Genomic DNA, 11,622 nt, shown 5'->3' with positions numbered 1-11,622 from the left:
TCTGGTCAAGGGCATGTACCTTGGTTGTGGGCACATCCCCGGGAGGGGGTGTGCAGGAGGCAGCTGATCAATGTTTCTCTCTCATTGATGTTTCTGACTCTCTGACCTTCTCCCTTCCTCTCTGTAAAAAATCAATAAAATATATATATTTTAAAAAACTATCTTGCCTGAAACAATCAAGGAGAAAGTAGTATGGTAGGGCAATGGCTGGGCCACTGTGTCCGAGTTCAGGCCACCACCCGTGAATGTGAGGGAGAGACTGTGAACAGTCAGGCGCAGTGAGATGCCTCTGCCATATTCAACATGGGGCTCCCATCTCCTGTGTCTACAGTGGCTGATCCCTGCCACCAGCAAGACAAGAAAGACGAGGGGAGCACTCAGGCCTGTCAAGTGGAAGACCTGGAAATGGCACCTGTCCCTGTGGCTACTTCCCACACGCCACAACCAGCAGCAAAGGGGCCTAAGAATGTAACCATGTGCTGCTGACCATACACCCAGCTTCCATTTTATTGCTACATACAAAGGGGATTCCATATATTTAGGAACATAATCTGCCACACACACTTGATTTTTTATTTTTATATGAAATTTTGTGAATACTAAGATAAAAGTTCACAGCCCTAAAGTCTGATAAGTTTCACAAGAAATAGCTGTCCTTCCATTTGAGCTATCTGGGAATAATTGCTAATTATATCTTCATAATTGACAAATAATGTAAAGCTTATGAAACTGTGTATACAATTACAACCATGTTAAATCTCTGAGGGTATACATGTATGGTGACACATAGAGACACTTGCAATCTATGTGTTCTCTATTTTAAAAAACAATTTCAAAACTACATGTGCACAAAGATAATAATCAGATGATACTATCTACACTAATAGTAGACAAATATGTAAATTGACCATGCCTCCACGACACCCCACAGCCAATCAGGAGGGAATATGCAAATTAGCGGGGCAAAGATGGCGGCAGCCACGGAGCCAGCTGGAGCTGGGGGGAGGCTTGGTCGCCCCCAGCAACAGAGGAAGCCAAGCTTTCCGCCCACCTGCGCCAGCCACTGAAGGAGGCGCCTGTTGGCAGTGGCCACGGAGTAGGCCGGAGCGAGCAGGAGGCTTGGGTCGCCCGGGCTGGCTACCGAGGGAGGGGCCTGCAAACGGCCCTCAGCCCCTCACCCAGACTGGCCACGCCACCATCGGGGTGAGGGTCCCCACTGAGGGGTGTGGCCAGCCTGAAAACAGCCCTCAACCCCTTACCCAGGCTGGCCAGGCCCTCCAGCAGGGACCCTCGCCCCATGGGGGTGTGGCTGGCCTGCAAACTGCCCCAGCCCCTCACCCAGGCCAGCACCATCCCCAGTGGGGACCGCCACCCTGATCCAGGACACCCTTCAGGGCAAACCAGCTGGCCCCCACCCATGCACCAGGCCTCTATTTATACTAATAAAAGGGTAATATGCTAATTAGACTGGGAGACCTTCCAGGAGACCTTCCAGATGTTCTTCTGGACAAAGCCATGGTGGCGGGGCCGAAGTAGAGGTGGTTAGAGGCCAAGAGGGGAGGGCAGTTGTAGGTAATCAGGCCAAGATGGGATGGCAGTTGTGGGTGGTCAGGCTGGTGGGGGTGGCCATTGGGGGCAAGAAGGCTGGCGGGGGGGCAGTTAGGGGCGAGCAGGCTGGTGCGTGAGGGCAGTTGGGGGCAAGCAGGCCGGCAGGCAGAGTGGTTAGGGGCAATCAGACAGACAGGCAGGTGAGCGGTTAGGAGCCAGCAGTCCCGGATTGCGAGAGGGATGTCCGACTGCTAGTTTAGGCCCAATCCCTAAACTGGCAGTCAGACATCCCCTGAAGAGTCCCAGATTGGAGAGGGTTCAGGCCAGGCTGAGGGACAACCCCCCTGTGCACGAATTTCATGCACCGGGCCACTAGTATATATATAAAACTGTATTCAAGGTGAGATTGTTATCTATGCAATTTTATGCAAAACGCTTATATATTAAATAGTCATTCTAAATATTTAAAACTTTAGTTCAAGGTACAAAGAATGGGCACAATTTTACTCATGCTCTATTCCCAAAATAACAATTATAACACTAGTCCCTGAATTTCTTTGGGTCTCTTTTTAATGCTTTTCTATACCTTCTTTAGCAAGTATTCTCTAAGGCTCTGTAGTGGGCTTACTTTCCAGAAGGCCTCCCTTTCCACCTACCCTGAGTACTCATCTCTGAGTGTGAATGGCAAACCCAGAAAACCACATCTCCAAGGCCTTGGAGTGTTCCATGAGCCGCACTGGAGGACCTGGTCCGCAGAGAAGCATGGTGCCCTGAAGAGGCCTCTGTGACCAGACACTGCACCCCACCCCCACCAAGACTATGTAGGGCCCATTGATGGGCCCTGGCCACGCCCACTGTGCCCTGACTTCCTGCACCCAGGGGCAGAGAGTAGTTGTTGCAAAGATTTGGCAACCGAAGCCTTAAGTCACTGAGAGTCCCACAGCTACATGTTACGGAGCTGAGACTTACTAGTAAACACTGGACTCCGGAATCCAGGTTCTTAGTTATTACTGTGTCTATCATCTGCCTTCCACAAATGATCATCAGGGCTTCCCCCTACCTGTCCTCACCCCTGCTCCCAGATGTGGGAAATTTGATCAATCCCCTCTTATACTCTGTTCGGAAACTCTACCCTCTTCTTTAGATTCTCTGTGGTCATGATTTCCCAGAAATGGACAACCCCACTGTTGCAAATTGCATGCGTGCGCGCGCACACACACACGCACACACATGCACCAGACTCTGAAGATACATGCCATCATGGTCTAGGGATGGGAAAGACAGGGACATTCGGGAACAATAGTTAAAGGATATGTGGCTTCTTTGGGGGGTGATGAAGATATCCTAAAATTGATCGTGGTGATTATGGTAAATATTCTTCAAAATATAATAAATTATAGTATATATCTGAGAATATACTTAAAAACATTGGCTTTTATACATTTAAATGGGTAAATTGTATGGTATGTAAATTATATCCCATTAAAGAGGGTGGATTAGGGCTCCTTAAAGATATGGCTGATTCTATATCTAAGAAAGAATGAAAGGTGAGTCCAGAATATCATCCCACCAGAAAACAATGAGGTGAGAGGACACAGCCTGGAAGGGAACCCACTGGACAAATCTGAGACAATTGGAGCATCAAAAGGAATAATGCCATTAATGGGTACTAACACTTAGAATTTTGTTATGTGAATGAAAAACTGTATTCAAGGTGAGATAGTCATCTGTGCAATTTTATGCAAAACGCTTATGTATTAAATAGTCATTCTAAATATTTAAAACTTTAGTTCAAGGTACAAAGAATACAGCCAGTTTCTCACTGTTGGAGTGGGAGAGTACGGAAAAGCCGCAGGCCTGGGGGGCTGGAATGGCCCGGAATAAGGGAATAAAGTTGGTGACATCAGTATAAATTCACGTTTAGCTCAGAGTAGACACAGATGTGATATATTAAAATGTTTAGGTAAGTTTATATACACAGCTTAGCACGCCCACATATATTCCTTGCTCTCTCGGCTGAGGTGACCTAGAAGCAATGACACTCAGGTAGCAATGAGTAAGTAGTGCTCAGATCTTGGTTAGTTTCCAATACCATTCGTCAGTAAAAGTGCTCCGCGGAGAAATAGCTGATTCTAGCATGGAGGCAACGTAGGAAATATGCAAGATGAGCCTGGAAGGTGTGTGATGCCAAAAGGTAAGGAAGTGCTCAAAATGACACCTCGTTATGAGAGTTTGTGAGCCAGTTACAGAAACCCAGAGAAGAGCTCCCAGTGGCGACATAGGGAACACGTTGAACAGTAACTAAATCTATAGTGTAGGACAAGCATGTCAAACTCGCGGCCCACGGCCCACAACAAATGTTTTTGTGGCCCAGCCAATATAACGGTATGTAAGAATGTTTTAATAAAAAGTTCATAACTTAATTTTTACAATATCCTTTTACACATAATTATTAATAACGAACTACAACGTTCGATAATGACTGATTACTATAATCGTGTTGCATTCATTTCCCTTAAGCACCTTACATGCAGGCGCACCATTTCTCTCCACTAATACTAGCAGCGAATATTTTAGCAGCAGATGGCCATGTCATTAGTCTTGGACTGACTTGTTTGGTGTGCGCAACAGGAAATATTTCGCTTTTGGAGAGCAAGAAAAATAGGTTTTTTTGTGAGCAACATTCAGAGCGCTGTGCTGGGCCCCAGCGGGTGCCCCGGTCTCAGTGAGTGAAGCCACCAAGCTGCTCAGAGCCACACGTCTCCTGCGAGACGCAGATGTTTTCACCCTCAGAAAACGGTCCTGAGTCACGTTTGTTCTTGTTATTTTCATTTTACGCGTGATATCTGAATACAAACTTATTGTAAGAAGTGATCACACCAAATACAGATTTGTAGTAACAAAGTCATACCTGACATATTACGTGTGTGTTTTACCTTTCACTCTCATGAGATTAGCTTATTGAAAGAAAGGATCGGTATACGCTATTTTATAATGTCTCACTTTATAACTTTTAAGCATTTATGTTTCCTCATCTGTAATGTGGGGAGAAGAGCCGCCTTTCTGGTTGTAGAGAACACAGGCGGGAAGGTGCGCAGGGACCTGAACCGCAGCAGCCAGCGCTGCCTTCACTTGGTGGGCTTCTTCTTGGCCCACGAAGACCTTGTCACAGGACCAATGTATAGGTCGGGGCCACTGAAGTGCTTTCAAAGGACAAAAAGGCTACTTGCCCCGGTGTCCCTTCTCATGCTCCTCTCATTATGCCCGACCGTTCCTTAGCTTCCAGGGACTGTGTCTCAGAATCAGATGCACTAGTTTAAATCTGTTATTAACCCTGGAACAGTAACATGTGACTGCGTGGCGGGAGGGAGACTCACTTCTACACACTTCAGCTTCCCTGTTAGGATTAGGAAACATTGACAGTCACACCTGCCTCGCGAAGCTCCTGGGAGGACTACATGGATGCACCTGTGCTGTGCTTAGCACTGAGTATGTTCGATAACTATCAGTTATGATGATGGAGACACTGGCTGCCCTTGTTACAGCCACGTCATGGAATAGGAATATGTTGTCAGTGAGTGACTTCAGTGAATTACTTTTCCAAATTGTGTAATCACAGACACCTGGCCCGGGAGGGCCTGGGACGAGGAGCCACACCCGCAGGGCACACAGCTCAGGCCGCGTTGTCAGAGGGCGCACCCTGGACGGGGCTTTGGTTGCGTGGGGGTCAGGGAGGACTTGAACGGGTGGGCAGATGCCACAAGCAAACCACACTTCCGTCTTAATTTTTAGCTACAGCCAATCCCGCTGCTTGTCAGGGTTTCATTGTGGAAGGAAGGACTTTCTAGGGAGTTATCACAGTTATTTCTGTCCATGTCAGAAAGTGAAGTATGCTTTCAAATGTTACAAAGGACAGATACTTAAAGTGTGTCTCTCTGAGACAGAAAATAGTTGAGTTTTGCTTTTTAAAGTTAATTTAAATTTTGAAATTGTAAGGTCAGTTTATTAAGTTTAATGATTAAAGCTATCAGAAAAATATTCTTCTGAGAATTATTTTTTCTTAAAAAAACAAAAACAAAACAAAGGAAACTCAAGACCCTCAAATAGCACAGACGCTGCGGCAGTCCGGCCTCGGCGGTGGAGGGCCCCTGCGTGGTCCCGGTCAGTCCGGCCCGCAGGGCTGCAGCTGGGCCACCCTCACCAGCTCGCTCTGCTCCATGCATCACCTGGGACAGGCTCAGACCCCCCGTGTGTCAGCACCCTCCCAGGACTGGGCAGATGCGCCAAGGTTATGATCTGTTTCCAGTAGTTGTTCCCACACAATTTATTTTTTCTTGCTTGTTCGTCTTTCACTTGTTTCTTTTTAATTTCCAAGAGTTCTGCATCAAACCTGGCCTCCCAACTTAAGCAATTCTCAGTTGTAACAGGAGCGCCATGAAATAATGGCGTTTCAGCTTCTGCTGCTGCTTCTGTCTCCTCATTTTGATTTGATCGCCTATTTCACTTAACTTTTCCCGCACAGCTGTCACCAAAGTCGAGATCGTCAGCATCCCAAGGCTTTCTTCTGCCTGCGATGCCTGAGACGTCATTGTCCTCTGGATTTTCCTAGGAGAATCTACACTAACTAGAGGCCCAGTGCACGAAATTCGTGCGCTGGTAGGGTCCCTAGTGGCTGCTGGCCGCTGGCCGGGTACCCCCTCCCTTCCTCAGGCCTCCTGCTGCGGCCGCTGTCGCCACCGGTCAGGCCTCCCTCCCTTTTCCCGGCTGGCCCCATGCCCTGGTTGAACTGCCAGACAAACTCCTGATCGAGGGGACAATTTGCACACTACCCTTTTATTATATAGGATAAAAGGGTAATATGCTAATTAGACTGGACATCCTTCCGGACAAAGCCATGATGGCGGGGCCTAGGCAGAGGTGGTTAGGGGCAATCAGGCTGGCAGCGGGGAGCAGTTGGGGGCAATCAGGCCAGTAGGGGAAGGCAGTTGGGGGCAATCCGGCTGCCAGGGGGAGCAATTAGGGGGCAATCAGGCCCACAGAGGAGCAGTTAGGGGGTGATCAGGTGGGCAGGCAGAGGCAGTTAGGGGCGATCAGGCAGGCAGTCAGGTGAGTGGTTAGGAGCCAGTAGTCTTGGATTGTGAGTTGGACATCCCCCGAGGGGGTCCCGGATTGGAGAGGGTGCAGGCCGAGCTGAGGGACCGCCCCCCCCCCATGCACGATTTTTGTGCACTGGGCCTCTAGTCTATAATAATAAAAGGGTAATATGCTAATTAGACCTGATGTCTTTCGGACATCCTTCCTGGCCAAGCCAGGGCCGGAGGGAAGCCAGCCCGGGTCCCAGGTGCCTGCCGGTGGGGCCGGAGGAGGGAAACCCAAGTCCCTGGTGCCGGAGGGAAGCCCATGCTGGCAGCCAGGGGAAGGAAGGCCTACTCTTGCACGAATTTTCGTGCATTGGGCCTCTAGTATTTCATAAGGGGCTTCATCCAAAGCATATTTTTATAGCATTTTCATTCTCAAAGCAAAGTTTCTTTCATGCAGGCCACAAAATGTTTTCAGATAATGAAAAGTTTGCCAACCTGCAGTGAGGGATGGAAATATTCCATTTTGGCCTGGAGCCAAAAAAAACCAGTGCGCGGTGTTGATCCCCACTGCCCACAGCCAATTTCCTGTGCAGGTCGCCCAGCCAGCACAGTGCTGTCTGAGGGTCTCTGTGAGGTGCTGAATGTATCAGTAACCCAGGAAGTGAGGCAGACATTGCTATAGGGGTGTCCTGTCACAGAACGGCAGATGTGGTAGTAGATGTGCTAGAAGACTCCTGACTGCGAGTCCGGGAATCAGCAGCAGTGGGACCTCCCGTGGCCACGTGTTTGTGGTGGTGACAGTGTGAGTGGCTGCCACTCAGGAGGCTGACGCAGAGGGCCCACCACGGAGGAGCCTCTGACTTTTTCTAAGAAAAAGGTAGTGGTTGTAGTTCAGGAGAAAAGGGAGACAACGTCCAGGTTTTCCTGGAAATAATAAATTATCACACTGAAAGAGAACGAGAAGGAGAAAACCCAAGAATATCACGCATATCCGACAACTTACTTTTCAAGCAACAGCGATGTCCCCTGCCAGTGGTCCAGGCTGGGGCTGCAGAGCCCTGGGGAGGGAGCAGGTCTAGAGCTCCCAGAGGGCCGTCATGGCACCGCCATCTGCAGAGCCGCCCTGCCCCGGGATCTTCTGCCGGGGGAGTCAAAAGGCATTTTCAGCCCCAAAGAGAAAGCTGACTTCATGTCAGAACATGTATTTTACAATTTTTACTTTTGGAACACGTGTCTTTACCAGCACAGCACTGGGGCGCTGCCGCGCAGACGTTCATTAGGGGAGACGGGATGGAGCAGTGCCCGGGCCGGTGCCTCGATGACGACGCTGACAACGCCTGTGGCTGCCGTGTGTGTTCTCGGACCCACACCAGTCACTGCCGGGCTGTGGGGTCCAGGAGAACAGCGCGTGTACATCTCGCTGCCATGGAATCCAACGGTCGGCTACAATGCCTGACACTAATTAGATGCTCAAAAATATGTGTTCTTCTTGTTGAACAAATAAAAACTAGGTCTGTATCTTTACCAGGAAATCACTCAGAACTAGGACCAATCCCTGCCCCCATTATTACTTAATTTTAGAAGTATCTCCAGGCCCAACATTTGGCTCTTAAATTAGAATTGCAGAGTAGGTGGTGTAAATGTGTTCGTATTGTAGTAATTCTCAAACAAATCATTGGAGTGTCCTTCTTTAGTTATATTTGCTTGAACGCTGCATTTTTCAATGGGGTCCAAGAACAACATTCAATGTTAAAGGAATCCTGTGGGTCTCGTCTAAATAAACTGAAAGCCACCAGCGTAGGCGAACTTCCCATTTTAAGGTATTTTCCTGTTAAAAGATTACTAGGAATTTAATTTTTAATTTTAATATCACTTATTTTAATACCTATAAGCATGTCTGACAAACTTAAATTCTATGACCAGTGAGTTCTTCCGAAAGGAATTTGGTGTTAATTTAATAATGTGACCTTCTGCGATCAGGTTGAGCTGCTCAGAAAGTTCTGTGAGACCTTTGTTGCTAGAAAATGCATCAACCCAACCACCAGAGCTGGCCATCGCGCATGCCCGCAGAGCCCAGCCCGGCTCCCGGCCAGGCACAGGCCCCCTGGAGCTGCAGGAAAGCAGAACTCCACTGACGCCATTAATATTATCGCTCGTTTCCCCTGTCACGTATCGGGGGAGTTTGTGAAATTAACGGGCAGCTCACAGGTAGTGATGGTTCTCAGCCCTAGTGGAACATTAGAATTACCTACAAAGCACACGGCACATGTCAATGGAGTCAGCTTTTTCTAGCTACAACGAATCCTGGAAACCCTAATTTTGTCCCTTAAGAAGTCTATTTTGTGTCTGGTACCATTTTAGAGGCTCCCCCCATTTTTTGCACTTGTAGAAAACAGCAGTTATTCTTTAATTAGTTAAATATACTGTATATGTATATATTTTTGTGCCTTAAAATATTTTGTGTAAAGAATGATAATTTGCCCTAGCCAATTGCTCAATGGTTAGAGCATCAGCCCACAGGATGAAGGGTCGCAGGTTTGATTCTGGTTAAGGGCACATAACCCAGTTGAGGGCTCCATCCCCGGCCCAGGTCAGGAGCAGGCGAGAAGCAACTAATTGATGTGCCTCTCGGTCACATCAAGGTTTCTCTTTTTGTGTCTCTCCCCCTCCCTTCTACTTTCTCTAAAAATCCATGTAAAAAATATCCTCGGGTGAGGATTAACAATCTATATTATAAAAGGCCAGTGGCTGTAACACCATAATGACCAAACGACCGGTCACCAGGAGGTGCATGGAGCACCTCTCGGGCCCTCCCGCCACCCTCATCCTCCCTACCCCCCCCCCACCCTCCACCCGTACCCCCCTACCCCCAAACTTTACGCACCTACCCCCCCCCGGGTGCCAACAGCGTCGGTGGAGAGTCGCGGGGCTCGGCAGCATCAGTGAAGCATCGAGGGGTGCCAGCAGCGTCCGCGGAGTGTGCAAGACGTTGTGGGGCAGCGGACATGGCCCTGATGGCAGGCTAGGCCCAGGGAACTCTACACGAGCATGATTTAATTGTGTGCTGAGCCTCTAGTAAAAAAATAAAAATAAAATAAAAACTGTTTTAAAAAAAGAATGATGATTTATCTGACCCACAAACCCAACAGAGGAAATATGGAAAGTTTAAAATGATGAGGTTAGATAAAAGGTACATATATCTATTTTTGAACCCAGAATTGTCAAACTAATATAAGTTGTACAAGGATAAATGTAAAATAGGAATATTACTCATGCCACTTTTAATACAGTTTTAAACTCTGCATGTACCAACCATGTTTTAGAGCGTATTCACTTACATGTAATAGCATTGACTTTGTAAAGCTTTTCCCTGGCATTTTGGTTCCTCTAGTTCCGGAGCTGGTTAGTTATTGCCACGGGTCTTTTGGGAGAGTAGGGCCTAGTTTTGTTTTGTTTTTTTCGGTCCTCGCTGTCTTAAATTGGTGTTTCTTACATCTGTGTAGGCCAGGTGAGTCCGAGGAACTCCCTGCCCTCGCCCCGCTTGGAGAAGAAGGGGGCAGGAGCCCCCTCCAGGTGCACCACCACACCCCGCCCGCCTGCCCTTGGGTCGGGCTGTCCAGTGTGACTCTGTGACGTCCTTGCGTGAGCAGGCGTTACTGGAGAGAGGCCCGGGCACTGCGCACCGGGCACAGCGAGTGCTAACCCCGCGTGTGCAGCCACAGCGCGCAGACAGGCCTCCCTTACTCTGTGCATCTGCCGTGTCTGGCTCAGTCCCTCTCCTCCATCACTCATTTCTCCCTTGACAGCTGACAGGCTTCCTTCAGCAGATCCTGTTAAAATGGCCTCAGCGCTTAAAGGCATGTGCCCTTGCTCGGCCCTTGTCATCAAAGACTTTGTCCAGAGTGTCCTAAGGTTCTGGAACCCAATTTGCTATTTCTATGAGATAATGTTTCCTTGTCTGATTAGTGCACTTACTTTCTGAGTTACTTTGCCCATTACTTCCTGTTCTCTGGCTCCAATATTTTCTTTAAGGTGTGAATTGGGCCATATCCTACCATTGTTTGGAAATGGGAAGTTTAGCTACATTTCTCTACCTTATTGCCATCAGCTTCTCAGTTTATAGTCTGCCAATTCGCAGTCCACGTAGGTATAGCTCGTGGAATTGTGGAATCAGCACATATTGTCGATGATGTCTTCGACATAGCTTGTAACTGAGCAGCCTCAGTGCCTTCCCGCCTCCGCTGCTGGTCTTGTAGAGGCAGGAGAGGGAGGGGCTTCCAGGCAATCGCCGGTCGGTTCTGTTTTTGTCCTCTGGCGCTTTCTAAATCTGTGCAGCAAACAGCACAGGACTTCATCAGTAAGCCAGGCCCGGAGGCCCACGGCTTCCCCTCCACGCCCCCCCACCCCCAAGCTTGACAGAGGCCCCTTCAGGGACCTGGCAGCTGTTCCCAGGTCGGCCCGGCCGGCCACGTGGGGTGGCTCTTCATGTTATGGGAGTAGAGAGCGGGCCCCTGAGTCTGCACTGATTCTGCCTAGTGTCCAGATATTGCCTCCGTTTGTTGAAATGTCCATGTGTACACTGTCAGGGTGTGTGTGCGTGTGTGTACACTGTCAGGGTGTGTGCGCGCGTGTGTGTACACTGTCAGGGGGTGTGTGTATGTGTGTGTACACTGTCAGGGTGTGTGCATGTGTGTGTACACTGTCAGGGTGTGCGCGTGTGTGTGCGTGTGTGTGTGTGTGTGTACACTGTCATGGGGTGTGTGTGTATGTGAACACTGTCAGGGTGTGTGTGTGTATGTGTGTGTACACTGTCAGGGTGTGTGTGCATGTGTGTGTACACTGTCAGGGTGTGTGTGTGCGTGTGTGTGTACACTGTCAGGGTGTGTGTACACTGTCAGGGTGTGGGTGCGTGTGTGTGTACACTGTCAGGGTGTGTGTACACTGTCAGGGTGTGGGTGCGTGTGTGTGTACACTGTCAGGGTGTGTGTGTGTG

The sequence above is a fragment of the Myotis lucifugus genome, unplaced genomic scaffold, assembly GCF_000147115.1.
Source record: "Myotis lucifugus unplaced genomic scaffold, Myoluc2.0 scaffold_573, whole genome shotgun sequence".
Classification (NCBI taxonomy): Eukaryota; Metazoa; Chordata; class Mammalia; order Chiroptera; family Vespertilionidae; genus Myotis; species Myotis lucifugus.
This window is presented reverse-complemented; position numbering follows the sequence as displayed.